Raw genomic sequence first — 15,629 nt, 5'->3', positions numbered from 1 at the left:
GCAAAACTCCCATTGACTTCAATAGGGGAGAATTTCATTTTATATGTTTAAACAGAGACCATTTCATGGTTCTCAAAACCAAAATAATATCACTGACATTTTAAAAGTTTTGGGGTTTTTTAAGTTTTCTGAAGCAGTGTTGCAAGACCACATACTTGTTTTTAACAATCCAGACACAGTCATCTTAATGATAAAAAAAAATATTGGAAAATATCATATTTATACTTCCACTGTTTGGTCCTGTGTGTGTGTGTGTGTGTGTGGATAGGGGTGTTTGTATTTAATTGAGCTGATCAAGAAAGGGAAGAAAATTTTGAAAAAAAATCAATTTTAAAATTTCAACATTTTGAGAAATGTTGGACTGTTCTAATATTTCCTATGCACATATTATATAGACATGCAGACATAATATATTATGTATGAATAGATATGTAGCAAATTTTTACAACCAATTGTAATAAAACATTTTAAAAGTTAGAATATAATGTTAAAGCACTTGTTCATTCAGTGATGAGGGATTTTTAAAAATTATTTGTGGTTAACTTTTTTAAATCTCATTTGAGAGGTAGCAATGCTGTCTGCACATTCATATCACAATGAAATTTTGGGGGTGGAGAGAGTTTTAGCTTTTCTGCCTTTCATCTGCCCTGTCTGTCTCAATTTAACATATGGCATGTACTAGCCTATAATTATAAATATAAAAAAGGGCAAGCTTATTTTTGTGCACAGATAAGTGCACATAGTTGACACAGGAGTCAGTGTGGCCCTTAAAGTTTAATGTGTCTCTTATGAAACCATAGTCTTACCAAAGAAATCATGGAAACAAAAGTCCCTGTTCTTACAACACAAGGCTTTGGTCTTTCAATGCAGTCAGTGGTGCTCTGTGTGGGCGTAAGGGTTCACCTGCAGAGATATGATTGAAGGATTGGGACCGAGGTGCCTGATTTCAGTGGGACTACACAAGTATGAGTTTAGGGTTAGGCCCCTGTCCCTTATCTGGCCATTACTCAGGCATCATTTACCTTTACTACAGAATTTTTTGCCAATTTCCCCACCCTCAGCCTTTACACACACACAAGCATGATGCATGCAGTATTGTGAATCCCAAGGGTTCAAAATTCAACATGATTTTTTTTTAAAAAGGTTCTTTTTATTAGCTTCAGGTTTTTGAGCCATTAGGGTCTTGTCTTCAAGCTTCTCTCTGCAACCATGAATGTTAGAAACTTGCTTTTTGGGAAGATGGGAGGGACATGAAAGGGAAATACAAATTAATCTCATGACTCCCGGAGCTGGGGCATCAAGAAGAACATATATTGTGAGATTTGTAATAAAATCATGAGAGTTGCCAACATTGCATGTCTGATTCAGAAACACTATATTTGATGGAACATTTACATTCTTGCATGTGAATCCGCTACATGGCATACAGTATGGCTAACAGCAGCTTTCGTGTGTCATGGCACAGGTTCCCATACTGCTGACAGAATGTATATTCATGTGATTCATGACATTTTGCCACATCTGCTCTTAAAACAGATTTCATATCAAAGCAGTATTTCATCTATGTAGAACTCTGATGCATTTTATGTATAATTGCTTCTCATCTACTTGTCTGATTATTTTGTGACACCTAGTGGACAATTTGGTAGTAGTGCTGGCTGCTTTGTCTCAGTTGTTGAAGACTGTTGATAATTGTTCTTTTCTGGAAACTCAGTTCATACAAACTTGTCTATCTTTTTTTGCCCTCTGAGTACATCTTGACTTATATTCAGCTATACTGTACATGGTAGTTTCCATGTGGATAAATAAACGCCTGATTCCACATTTGAAAAAAAAATCAGTCAATCCCAGAATAGTTTATCGGATTAAGTGTTTTAATTGTGCACACTATTATGTGGTCAAGATCCATAACTATGCAATGTGTGATTCACTGTCTTCTACAGATGTGAAATTGATCTTGAATGGCTATTATGTTACAGATTTGCTTTCTGCTATACCCCGTGATTTAAAATCAACTAAACTACATTACTGTGCATGGCAATCTTTTCAGCAATTCACGATGTATTTCAATTTTATTATTTATGACACTACATTTTTATGCAGTTCTTTAAGCATGGAATGGAAAAAGAAGAAAGTTGCCCAAAACAATTTAACGTATTCTCCATAAAAATATAGATGGCTGTAACCTGAGTACTTAGATTAGAAAAAGATATTTATAACTGTGGTTCTAGAAAGTCATTAAGGGGAAGGGGAATATTTGTTCATTTATCATTCTTAAAGATTAAAATGTGGTGAATAATTAAAATATTCTCCTAGAAAGTATTTCAATGTATTTACATTAAGGGGGGAAAAGTAGGGAAATGCCTTACCAAAGCATGACCTACTTTCATATTATAGAGAAGAAACAACATTTCACATTGTATGGGAGGAAATATGTTTTAATTTACATCTATCATGGATTTTTTTTTTGCCTGAAGCTTATTTCAAAATCATTTTTCCTGTAGGAATATGTCCAAATACTTCCACTACATGGGCCAGAATTACTGTACTACTTTACTGTTTCACTTTTATTCGGCTAAATCATTCATTTTATGTTGACTGGGGAGAAATAACTTGAATTAGAATTAACTTTGAGCACTGTTTGCTGTAGATGCTCCAGTTAGTGTAGGTGAAGTGCCATAAGCATGCATGATTATATGCAATAGGTAAACTGCACCAAATTTCTGGTGCGTTTGTCCCCAAAAGTTCTTACCTTCTGAAGGCAAGGGTAGATATATACAATACGCTGCAGAACAAATGAAAATTGACACAGTGCCAGATAGCTGGCTAGTTTTTTGAAAGATATGGGAACTTGGGGTATATAACTGGGCGGTAGCAAAGTTATCTAAACTGAAATAAAAATGAGTAGCTATGTTTTATACAATGTTAGGGTGTTGTGGCAAATATTTTGGGAAAGTCAACATTTTTCACATTTAGGGATTTTGGAGGGAAACACTCACAAGACAAGAAGAAACCGGTCTGAGAGACCATTTAATGTTTCTACAAGCAAATAGATTTTAGTTTTCCATTTACCACTCTTCAGAGAAACTCTGTTTCTGAAAAAGATTTTATATTTCCACTCTAAAAGACTAACTCCAAAATACCAAAACATAATACCTAACTACATCTTTAGTACAGACTGATATAGTGTTCTTTTTTTGTGCTCTTCGTAGCTCAGCATCATAACAGTTCCCTTGTGACTTTCACTTATGTAAAATTGAAGCCTTCAGCAACAGCATCATGAATAATTGACACAAAGAATCTAACACATCATTGAACACTGGCAAAGATCTGCTTACTCTCTGTCACCTGAAGCTGTGGTTTAACTCTGTTAATGAATGTTTAACTACTAAAAGCTTTATTCTCAGTATAAAGACTTACACTTGAATAAGTCCATTTAGAGCCCTAGTCATCTGAGAAAACAAAAAAGTTACAGAAAGAGAGTTGAAAACAGACACAGTTTTGTGACTGAGGATCTGAACACTTTGCTTCTAGTTCACAAAGAGTGCCCACTGTACAAATGAGCTGAATACCAGTATCATGATCTAGATAGGTCATCCAGAAGTGTTCTGAGAGCCCCATGTAGTAAACACCTTTCCCCCCAGAGGTCCAGGAAGGTCCATCTTTGGTGCATCTGGCTTCATCCCACTGTGAGAACTGCCACATTGATATTAGGCCTGCATCCTTTAGTGATTCTTAAAACTTTCCTACATCTAGGACACAATTCTGCTCACATTGTATAGTCCCACAGGCCACAAGTAGCCTCCTTGGCTTCATGAGACTGTGTGGGAAATAAAGTACTACCACAGGTGACTGAGGGTAACAACTGGGTCCTTATAATGTACAGTACATTACTGTGTTGTGTCCCCTAACCTTTATCATCTTCGGTGTCTAGGTCTGGACTGCCTATTGGTGTGGCTATATCAACAGGTTGTACAGAATATATGCAAGTCGTGCACTGCGGGTTACTTTTTCTTTGTTGTATTCAAAGTCTGAAGTGCACTGAATGTAAAACAATGGCTAAAAATCATCGTGCCCAAAGCACAAGCATCTTTTTTAATCATAACCCAAGCTGAGCCGTTATCGGAGGGTAGCACCGTGGTTACAAAGCTGTTACTGTACATGTAGGTCATCTGCTGATAACGAAAGAAAACCAATAACTAATCACCTAAAAAGAAGAAAAGGGGGTCCAGTTTAACAATAATGTTCCTGCTAAATTAACTGCTGTCATCCTTGAGCTATCCAAGAAAAACATGAAGGGCCAAATTAAGGCTGCAACAAGATCTGGGGGAAGGGAGGGAAGAGGTGCCCTGGGCAAACAGATGTGCCTGGAGGCATAACGCCTTCAGAGGACAGGATCAGACAATGCCTCTAGCTGCACTTGGGGAAGTACTCAGTAGAGGCCTTTGCTACAACTTACAAAAAGTTCAGCGTATTTTCCCATCAGCGATGCTCTCCCGTTGTCGTCTGGTGCACAAAACACATCGAGAGCCATTTCACCAGACCTGTTCTGTTATACCTCCTCTGAGTTCCTTCTGGACTGCAGCAACACTAGTGGTCTATGCCCAGGAAGAATATGGATACTTCCTGTATGGAAGTTCTCGGGCAGAATTCTGTCGCATTCTATTTTTGTTTTTATATGACACCCATTACCATGGCACCTCTCTCCCAGCACCATGTTGTTGTTTGACAGCAATAATTTGGCCCCTGGTAAAACAACGGAAGTGCAGAAGTTTGCGTAGGATGGGCTTCATTTCAACTGCTGTCATACAAGGCTATTATCTATAAGTGCATAAGTGAGGCCATGCTATTTGTGCTAATGGGAGATATGCACATGCACTGATGGAAGTATAGATTCGAGTTTTATGCTAAATAAATGTAATATTGGGTTAGTAAGCAACTACTTAGCCTAGTCCTGTGTCCCCAAACTACTTGTTTTCTCATCCTTTGTTCTCATTTGCTTGGGCCCTCTGAATAGGCAAAGCTTAAGGTGAAAACTATGAGGCAAAGGGGAGAGAATTTTTCTTCCACTAACTGGAAATATTAGTGTGGCTGCATTGCTGGAAATAATTGTAAGCTGCTTGTTGAGGCTTGGGATGCTTTTTGTCTTGCATATCCCTTAGGTGCTTACCTTGAATTTGCACAAACTGATTTATTCTACATTATTAAAAAAAACTTTTCCAAGTGTTGGTGCATAAGTTATTTTCAGCATGAAAATTCATGTTTCCCAAAGAGAAATGTTGATAGATAGGGTGCCTACAAGTTGGTTGAGATCAGGGGATGGATTTAGAGCAACATTTGATTTTACAAAGCTGGAACACAATGACATGTTAGCTGCAGCATATACACAGCAACACAGTATCAGGACACATGCCTGTATTATTTTGAGGTTCTTTGACTCCATTTGACATAATCTCTTCACTCCATATATCCCACTTATTGTACAGGGAATGAAGAAGAAGAATTAGTTGTCTATAGCAATGGGAGTTTTGATCAAACTCAATGCATTTAGGCATTTTTTTCCCTAAAAGGAGGAGTTTAAAAATATTTCCCAAAGCAGATCTTGAATAATTACGTGGAAAGGTTGTGATTCAGAAATATGCAACTCAGTTTTACAATTCTGTTGCAACCTATGGGGCACAGATTTACACCAACAATTTACAGCAACAGAGAATGTGCCCTAGGTTGTGCTGTCTTGTTTATTGGAGGGAGGAGTGCTGAGGCTATGAGTTTTGGACTGTGGCTGACATCACATACCGGACTAAAGTTTTGTCTGATTATGCTAGCACTAAATTTGGTATAGTGTGTTCTCCATGGGAACTGGTTAGGGTTTCAACAGTTTTTAAGTTGATGAAGCGTAAAGGAGAGTGGGATGTTTTAAAAAGAAAAGGAGTTTTGTCTACTGGCTGGGGGGGGAGGGTTAAATCTGGGCTCCTGGGCTTCCCAGCTCTGTAACTCACTTGCTCTGTGCACATACAGCAAGTCACTATGGCCAAAATTTTCAAAAATGTCTATTGATTTTGGGTGCCTTGATTTTTTTGGGCGCCCAACTTTACACTGAAAGTTTGATTTTCAGAGATATTGAGCACCTGCAGCTCTCAGTGACTGTAGTTGAACTTGTGGGTACTCAGCTCCTCTGAAAATCAGGTCCTGAGAATTTATAGGACACCCAAAGTTACTGGACATTTTGGAATGTTTAGATTTTAACCTTTCTGTCCCTCTATTGCTTCATCTGTAAAATGAGGATAATGACCCTTAGCTGCTTCAGTGGAATATTAAGATCATTTTTAATATTTGGGAACCACTTATGATAGGAAGGCTGCTTATTAAGTATTATAGCAAGCTAACTAATTCTAACAAAAGAAAACACAATTGATTCGTTTTCTTAACTTCTTTTGTAACCACATGCCAAATTCATTCCTTAATTGGCACAATCTGACTGACCTCATTTCCATATACTGCAGCATTGGCCTCCCAAACCATCCAGTTGTCTCTTTTTCTTTGTTCAGTGCAACACGTTGAAAATACCTTTGAAATATTTTTTTAATAAAAACATTCTCATTGTCATTTTCTCTACAGATTTCTCATCTCTTTTGAATTTTGGCCTTGTTCTGATTTCTGAAAACTACCATCTGATCATCATCATTTTCTACCATTGAGATCACAGAAACACACAAGAGCGTGAGCTCGTTCTGCTGCTGCGGCTATCAGCCGTACGTGTCATGCTTGGAAGCCGTGTTATATTTGGGCAGAAATCCCATCAGGACTAATACAACAAACCAATTGATAAGTAAGTAGACGTAAAGATTATGCTAGAAAAATCATGGATGATAAATCCTATAAAACAAATAGCCCATAATAAATTAAACAATTTTACTTTATAAAGCTGAAAGTGTCCCCTTAAATTTTTATTAACTGAATAACAAAAGAGTAACGTTCAAAGGAGCCATTGATCAGTCCTGATTATTTGGTGGCTTTTTTTTTTTTTTTTTGGCAGAAGCTCTGATTAGTTCTGTCTCTGAGCATGTTAATTATTGTATTGACTATTGGCTTACAACACCTAGAGCATTAGAGAAGTGCTGCATAAATTGAAATAAATACAATAATTAAATAAAATTTAAGCGAGTGCAGCTACTCCACTTTACATCAGCTGAGGATCTGGCCCGGTGTTTAAGAAAAAAAGGGGGTCCAGTTTAACAATAATGTCCCTGGTAAATTAACTGATGTCATCCTTGAGCTATCCAAGAAAAAACAAATTAAGGCTGTGACAGGTTATTTTGAAATATAATTGGATTTATTCTATTTAATTCAGGTTTTGAAGCACCTAACACTCTAGGCACTGTACACCAATAGAACTAACAGAGATTTTGTATTAAATATTAACATTGTTATAGATTGAACCGCCTATTGAAGCCATTGAAACTATTCCAGTTTACACCAACTGAGGATCTGGCCCACTTCCTTTAAAATGTTGAACTGCTTTAGACTTGGTATTCAACAGTTTGAAAAGCATCTTATGAGCAAAGTTGTATTTTGGATCCATTATGATTCTTTTGTAAAAACATAAATTAGGTTCCATTCCTACAAAGGAATTCCATTGACTTCAGTGTGACTCCATATGGGAGTAAGTGACCCTGTGCAGGTTCAGGCCATTAATCAAATTACAGTATGTGAGATCATCACAGATGGTATTATTTAACTTAACATATTTCCATATTTTGACACCTTGTTGCCTTTATATTTAACACTGATATTATGTTCAGGCTTTTAGGACCAATGAAGCCTCTGTTCTTCCATACATAAATTATTAAAGAGTTCAGAGTCACTTAGGGAACCACAGTATTGGGTTTAACTTGTACATGTTTTCTAGATAATTTCATAACTGCTCCCCTTTTCCAACTCCTTTCCACCAAATTGGTAACTGCATTGATTCACTGTCTTGAAGTGCACACATAAAGCTAACCTATTAAACAGGACCATGCTGCAGTACATCTAATATCCTATATAATTATGAAAGCAAATAAAACTGGTCTAGTTGATATGGGAAAGGCATGTAATGTCATACTTACCTTTAAAAAAGGTGTCGATATATATGGCTTTTGGGCCGGATTAACCCCTCATGTAACTCCGGTTTTATTAGCCAGAATTACACAGAGGATGCTGTTGGCTCCTTAAGTTTATTAGAAAAAAATAAGATTAAGTAACTGATTAATGGACTTTCTGTCCCATACAAGCAGGTGGACGTCTTCTAAAACACTGTTCTGGTACATATTAGGGCCTGATCCAAAATGCATTGACTTCAGTGGTTTTGAATCTGATCCTTAATGCCTATCATGGCCAGCCAGACCTACTAGTTGGAACCAGAGTCCGCAGTCATGAGTCAGCTGGGTCAGGATACTGGAGAGTCAGAGGCAGCAGCCAAACTGGAGATCAGGAACTACAAGTCAGATGCCAGGAGTCAAGCTGGGTCAGGATGCCAGTAGATCAAGCTGAAGGAGCAGGAAGCACAAGGCACACAGTCTGTCACACATCACCTCTATATTGGTGCACATAACAGAATTCATTCCGCACATGGATGGGAAAAATTAGAGGGAACATTGATGTAGACTCCTAATAAATGTCAGACTCATGCCAGAGCAGTAAGCTGTGACCCCCTGGTCAGAAGTGATGTGAGCCGGGAGGCCATGAAGACTGACTACGTTGTTTATCCAGAGCCAGGCGGTTTCCCCCATGGACAGTAAACCCGTGCAGGAAATGAAGTGAGCCATCTTAGAAAAGTGATCTACCACTGTCAGGATGATCATGAAACCACTGGTAGTTCTACCACAGAGTCCAAGGAAATGGCCTACCAGGGCTCAGAGGTGGATGTACAGAAGTTGGAAGAGACAGCGGAGTTTCTGGTGGGGATCTTGATTCAGGAACACACCTGGCAGGAAGCTCTCATGGGGCATGTACAGGGCCACCAGAATAAATAGGACATTAATCACTGGGTTTTATTTCACCCTAAGTATCCTGCCAGGGTGCAGTCATGGCATAGTTGAAAAATCACCTCTCTTACCAACTCCTGAAGGAACATAGATCTGGTCCCTTATGAACATGATCCTCTCCCAGGTGTTGTGCGATTCTCAGTTGACAATGTCCAACTTCTTGGGTGGAATCAGAGACAGAGGCAAAGCAATGAGCATGAGTAGGTCCTGGCAGTGAGGAAATTATGGGACTTGAGAATGTGAGCTGGTTCTGGACTTGGCCTTTGTGGATCAGAGCCATATCTTCAGGACAAGGCATCAGCCTTGCCATAACTAATTCCAGGGTGGTAGATCATGGTAACGTTGAACAGTGAGAAGAATAGGGCCCACTGGAGTAGTTGTTGGTTTAGGGCCTTGACTTGGTTACTCCAGGTTCTTATGATCAACTTGACCGCATGATGGGACCCTTCCAAGTACTTTCACCACTCTTTGAAGGCAGTCAATTGCCAGAAACGCCTCGTCCAAGATCTTGTAGTTTTGCTGAGCAGGTAAGCCTCCTCAAGTAGTAGTTGATAGGGTGCAGAATTTGCTCAGGTCTCTGCCTTTGGGAGAGGAAGGCCCCAATCACTGTACTAGAGGTGTTGGCTTCCACAACAGAAGCTTGCATCATGTCTGGTTGAGCCAATACTGGTGGCAGTGGTGGGTCCATCCTTCTTACACCAGAATGAGTCCCGCAGGGTTATTGGCCCAAACAAGCTGTCATGGCCAGGTTATGGGCAACTAGGAGCCTGAGTCCGCAGTCACAAGACAGGAGTTGGGCATAAGCTGGGTCAGGATACCGGCAGGTCAGAAGCAGGAGACAAACTGGAGATCAGGAATCACAAGTCAGATGCCAAGATTCAAGCTGAGATGGGATGCCAGGAAATCAATCTGAAGAAGCAGAGTGGAGCCCAGTTGTTCAGACAACTTCCTATTCCTGCTGCTGGCTTAAGTAGGGCCAGTGGTCCAATCAGCTTCTCCAAAGCTCTGCCAGTTGGACCTCAGGATGGAGCCTCACACTGGGACTGGGCTTTGTGGATTCCAGGTAAGCCATAGTCAGCAGGCTGCCAGGTGGAGGGTTGGAGTGGGGCTGCTCCCATGAATCCTGCAGGCCTGAGTTCACAACCCAGGGGTCATGACAACATCCCAATACAGCAAAACACCTAATCACAAGCATATAGCTTAAGTGTTTTACTGTAAAGACCTGATCCAGAGCTACTGAAGACATTGAAAGATTCCCATTGATTTCAATGGACTTTGGATCAAGTCCCTACCATATTCAATGTTTCTTCATGAAAACTCCCAGTGAAGTCAGTGGGAGTTTTTCTAAGTGAGGAAAGCCAATAGGGCTCTTAGCCAGCAGAATTGTGTTCCTGTGTTTTCTAGTCCAAAACAATTTCATACATAAAACTTAATGTCCTGACCATATGTCATCAGTGAAGACCCATAGCATTTTCCTCAGAGTAGGGATGTTAAACTTGGTGCTCTGGTCAAATGCCATTGTGTCTACCTAATCCTTCCTGCAATTTCAGTTGGATTGTGGTATTCTTCTTTGCCACCCATCCTAACTGTTATATAGTGTTCCATATACCGTTAAACAGCTGCTAGTTGCCATTCCAGAAGTAGCTGCATTTCAGTGGTGAATGAAGTAATCTCTATAGATCCATTACTTACCTCACAGATGTTTTGTGTGGCTTTTTTAACCCTGTTTGTGAAGCACTTTTTGCTCCTCGTAGGATAAGAGTGCAGTGTGGTTTTTTATTATACTCATTTTAAAAATATTTACAAGAAACTGAGTGAATTTGCTGTGGGTGAAGTTTGCCAGATTGACAACTCAGGTAGCCTCTCTCCACCAAATCGTTCCCACATGGAAGCTTTAGAAAAGTCTTCCTCACATTGTCGTACCATTCTGCCTCAGCCCTGTTCTGAAGGGACCACTTAGGGGGAGATAGCAGTTTAGTGTCTCGTCTAGGTCCTGATCCAAAGCCAGTGGGAATCCTTCCATTGACTTCAACAAGCACTGGATCAGACCCTCAGTCCTTTGCCTCTCTGCCAAAATTGCCAATAAAGGATATGAATTGGTGCCATGTGCGGTGGCGACTAAATAGCCATTTAGCATTGGACAGAGACCACCAAGTAATTTCACAGAAACCACTGAACAGACTTTGGATGCTGACTAATATTGAGAACCACTGATATGGCCAGCATTCAAAGCAGCAACGTACATGTGGAAATATCCTAATCACCAACCTCTTGAGCCATCAAGTTCCTATATGTATATATTCCAAGCTTCCTAAAGCACACACTTGTGGTATCTACCTTCCTCCTATTTGTAAATCATATAGAGCTCTTCAGATGGAAGATACTTTATAATTACAAAAGGCCATTTCTGTTTTTCCCAGACTGTTCATTATTAAACCACTGAATTATATAAAAAACCTACAGTACTTTAAAACTGTCATCTTTCCTGTTACATCACAGGAATAACTGTGTTGGCTCAGTAGCTTTTTAAAATTTGACCAAGATATTTATTAACATTCGTTCACACGCCAATGTAATTTTTCCTAGTTTGGAACAGTTGTTGAACTGGAAATGTAACTCTTGCCAAATAGTTACTTTATATGCATGTTTCCCTGATACAGAGACAATAAATATGCATTTTTGTGGTACTAAATATTGTAAAGATTATCCTCTTTTGGTGGGTTAGCCAATTAAAATAAGCTGATCCAGAGCAGCTTGTAAGAGCAGAACAATAATCATTTTAAATTTTTGAATAACGGTTTTGCACATTTATGCACATTCTTAAGTTTCAGCTTTTTGTCTGCCTGTGAATGCTTTGAACTGTTAATAACCATAATATAATACATCTTTAAAGCACTTTGCCTTTTTAAAGCACTTTACAAACAATCATCACAACACCCTTGTAAAATAGTTAAGTAATGTATTATTTCCCCCATTTTACAGCTAGGGAAACTGAATCATAAAGCAATTTCCTCTCCCTCCCCCCCATAATGAATTCACACAGGAAAGCACAGTGTTAGGGCAGTGTTATATCTAACTACTACAAAGAGGAGAGGCTTTGTAGAGTTGTGTTTAATTACGTCTTCTGGACAATAAACTGAACACGAGTACGGCCGGTCAAAACATTCAGAGTTTTGATATTTTTCTATTTAAAAAAAAGGGAACATATCAAATTTTTGTGACCATTGTCATGAAACATTTTGTTTTGTTTTCCAAATGACTCACATGTTCAATAGAGGAAAAAAAATACATATGTGCAGTCTCATCATAAAAAGGGGCTGGAGCTGTAAAATATCAGTCTGGGTCCAAACTTTCCCCAAATTTAGCAATGCTTAGCTATGGGGTTTCCATTCAGCCTATTATAGTCACAGGGATCAGCCTCAAAGGTTGGATCTGAAGCTGAAGCTTTCCAGACCTGGAAGCTTACTCCACTACTTTGAAGTGAATATAACCTTTTTTAATGCCAGATTGTTTGGTCCACTGCACTGCTTTAAATAGGGCAGCCAGCTCAAAGGATTGCCACGTCTAAAAGTTACAGGGTTTTTAACTTTCATTCTTTATGGTATACGACAAATTCCCAAAAATCTCTTTAAAATAATTCATACAATCAGCTTTTCTCTATCTCGGTAATAGTACTTTATATTTATGTAAGTGTGGGATTTTGAATCTGAAAGCACTTCACATGAGGTGGGTGAGCATAATACACATACACGTAGCACCACTGAAGTGCAGCTATCTCTGGGTGGAAGGATGATGGACACCTGTGCAAAATGCATGACCATGGGGAGTGGAGTTTTCGGGAAAGTGCTTTGGGATCTTTGATTGCCACACAGATAAGAAAATACCACTGATTTCAACACATCACCTGAAAGATAGATGTACGCTAGGCCCAGTGCTTCTCAAGCTATCTGATGTGGGGGACCGGCCATTTTTTTTTTCCAACGTGCATGCAGACCGGCAGCTGATGGCTCACGGACCAGCACAGGTCCGCAGGCCACCACTCTGAGTAGCATTGCACTAGACTGCCTGGAGCACAATTTACCTTAGGAAGACTGAATGGTTGAGTTGGCCTTTCCAAAATTTGAACATGCAGTTCCAAGGGATTTAGATATTTAAAAAGCGTTGCTAAGCCAGCATGCTTTCAGTCTCAGAGTTTTCCAGTTACTTTTTTGCAGTTGGTTTCAGTGCATCCTCTGCCACCACTGTACACAAATCTGCAGTAATAGAATGCTGAAATATATAATGCTACTGCTTCTGTATAGTGTACATGTCATGTTTTATTTAATTTCCTTTTTCTGGTCAGTTACAATATTAATATTATAGCCATCTCTTTATCTAAAAGAATAACAAAAAATTAAATATTTATGTATTTAGTACAATATGTGAACTCTCTGGTTATAAAACAGCTCCTCCTGTCCAACTGGCAGAATATTGAAAATTGCATTGTCAACACTTCATGCAACAAATATGCACAGTGTGCAACTCATAGTATTCAGCTGCCTTTTTTCATATATGGTGTCAGTCTCCTACAGTGAAATAGTCTTTAAAGTTGATGACATAACATTGGCTTTTACAGATCAACACGTTGTCTGATTTGGTTAGCAATCTGCATTTTGTTTCCTTTCTGTGGCTCTTTAGAAAGTGTGTTTGTCTCTTGAAGGTGATATAGCTGATGTCCCTGCAGGGCTGTGTTACAAATCACCTATTTATTGTCTGGCTATACCAAAAGAAGGACAGGAGACACTTGATATGGATTTTAATCAGGCCGCAACTTTATTATATAGATGTCTGGGACTACCCGGCAGATAAAGTGTACAGTGCAGGCAAATCCATGTTTATTCAAATCATTACCTGGGGCTTCCACCAGCCCCCCTTCATTTTCCATTTAGGTCCCCGAGCCAACCCATGGCTTGGACCTTATCATCCACCCCATCATAGGAGGGTTAAGGTGGGCTATAAGAATGGGGGAGTTGACTCCCTGCCATACCAATCATAGGAGTCCCCAAACCCCCCCCAATCATTCTGTTCCTTTATCCAGCACCTCCTTTTAAGACCTTTACCAGGCCATTTATCTGGTCACTGGATTCCTTCCCTATGGAGTACCTGCACTGGACATCCACCCCTTACAAAATAAGTTGCGACATCTAGCCTACCACCTTTTCTTCTTACCAGAAAAGGTCCTCCCTGACACCAGCTGTGGGAAAGGCAAAAAACCTCACTCCACCGAAGCCAATCTGGTGGCGACGGAAAAATTCCTTCCCAGCCCCCCCTAAAAAGGAGCAATTAGCACAATGCCACAGCAGGTCCTAACCCAACCCGATATTCTCCACCTCTAGGGGAGGGAAGTGCTTCCTTGCCTGCTGCGTGAAAAAGAGCTTCCAACACCCAGGGCTTGCTCCTTTGTAGCCTTCTGACCTCACATTCCTGAGTCAGTGCCACAAAGCTGACCACCACTCACGTTTTGCAGCAGTTTCTGACCTTTCCCCACCCCGCCAGAAAGCACTGCTGCCTTCCCTCGGCAAGCCCAGACAACATTCCCCTGGCTTCAGATTTGGTGCGGTCATTATTGAAGTAGACCTCGAAAAAAAGTACACCTTTTTTGCACTGCACTCTGCCTCTTGTCTATCTCTTTCTTGTCCCTTGAGCTATCATTGGCATAATATTGGGTGAGAGAGCGATTGCTATGCATGATTCTCCATGAGAAGATGTACATTTATTGTTATGAGATTTCTCTGTCTCTCTGTGTGCTTTCTCCTCCTACTCCTCCATATGCAGTGAAGTGAAGTTGATGTGTCGGTGTTGAGGGGTTTTTTTAGGTCCCAATATTGATTATGCTGGAAGCAGAAGACCCTTTTGATTATCTCCAACAAAACCTAGTGTGGATGAGTGCCTATGGGGTGAGACCAGGTTTATATTGAAATACACCTTTGGGTTTCTCTGTTTGTAGTTTATTATATGATCATCTATTGTTTTTCCTTAATTTATTGTCTAATAAAAATTACCTCAGAGACATTAAAAGTAATTAAATTAGGATATATATTTTTAAAGGTTTGCTTATTTATTAAGGCAGTGTTTATACTAGAATTCAGACTGATATCGCAGTTATTTCTTCCACTCCCAGGCTTTACTGAATGAGAGGTGTTGTGTTCAGTAAGGCCAGATGGTGGAGGGAATTAACAGCTGCCTCAAACTCTAGCATAGGTGTGAGATTAGGAATAAATTACACTACGGTGGCAATTATCCTAGTCACAGTAACCAAAGCATATGTAATACAGGGGGAATGTTTAGTTTGGCCATTGATTCAGAGCGTGTTACTATCCTTTGGAGGGTAGCATATTTGTTTAAGTGAGCCATAAAATTTCCTAATAGCCTTGACAAATTCTTGGTTCAGTCTTACGGATTTATCTATTCAGTACTTGTGAAAGTAAGTTAGGGAAACTCATCTGTTGCCTATTAAGACTGGTAAGGATTATCAAGGTGCATTATAAAACAAGCTCACTAAACTGGAATCAGCATTCTAGATATTAGTGATGATGCCTTTTGAAAGTGGAAAAATTGGTTTTG

General features: G+C 39.6%; 1 long non-coding RNA gene across 3 annotated transcripts in view; it reads left to right on the top strand.

The window, feature by feature from the left end:
• Positions 1–7,103, top strand: part of LOC125624216 (uncharacterized) — a 140,370-nt gene extending 133,267 nt beyond the window's left edge. Inside the window, exon 6 of one of the 3 annotated variants that reach the window (XR_012665456.1) lies at positions 6,619–7,103. This is a non-coding gene — a long non-coding RNA (uncharacterized LOC125624216). The remainder of the gene's footprint in view (positions 1–6,618) is intronic. The other 2 variants (XR_007353242.2, XR_007353243.2) reach the window with 2 other exon arrangements.
• The last annotated feature ends 8,526 nt before the right edge of the window (positions 7,104–15,629 follow it).

The sequence above is a fragment of the Caretta caretta genome, chromosome 1 (assembly GCF_965140235.1).
Source record: "Caretta caretta isolate rCarCar2 chromosome 1, rCarCar1.hap1, whole genome shotgun sequence".
Lineage (NCBI taxonomy): Eukaryota > Metazoa > Chordata > Testudines > Cheloniidae > Caretta > Caretta caretta.
The sequence above is the reverse complement of the archived record's forward strand: the minus strand, read 5'-3'. Positions and strand labels throughout refer to the sequence as shown.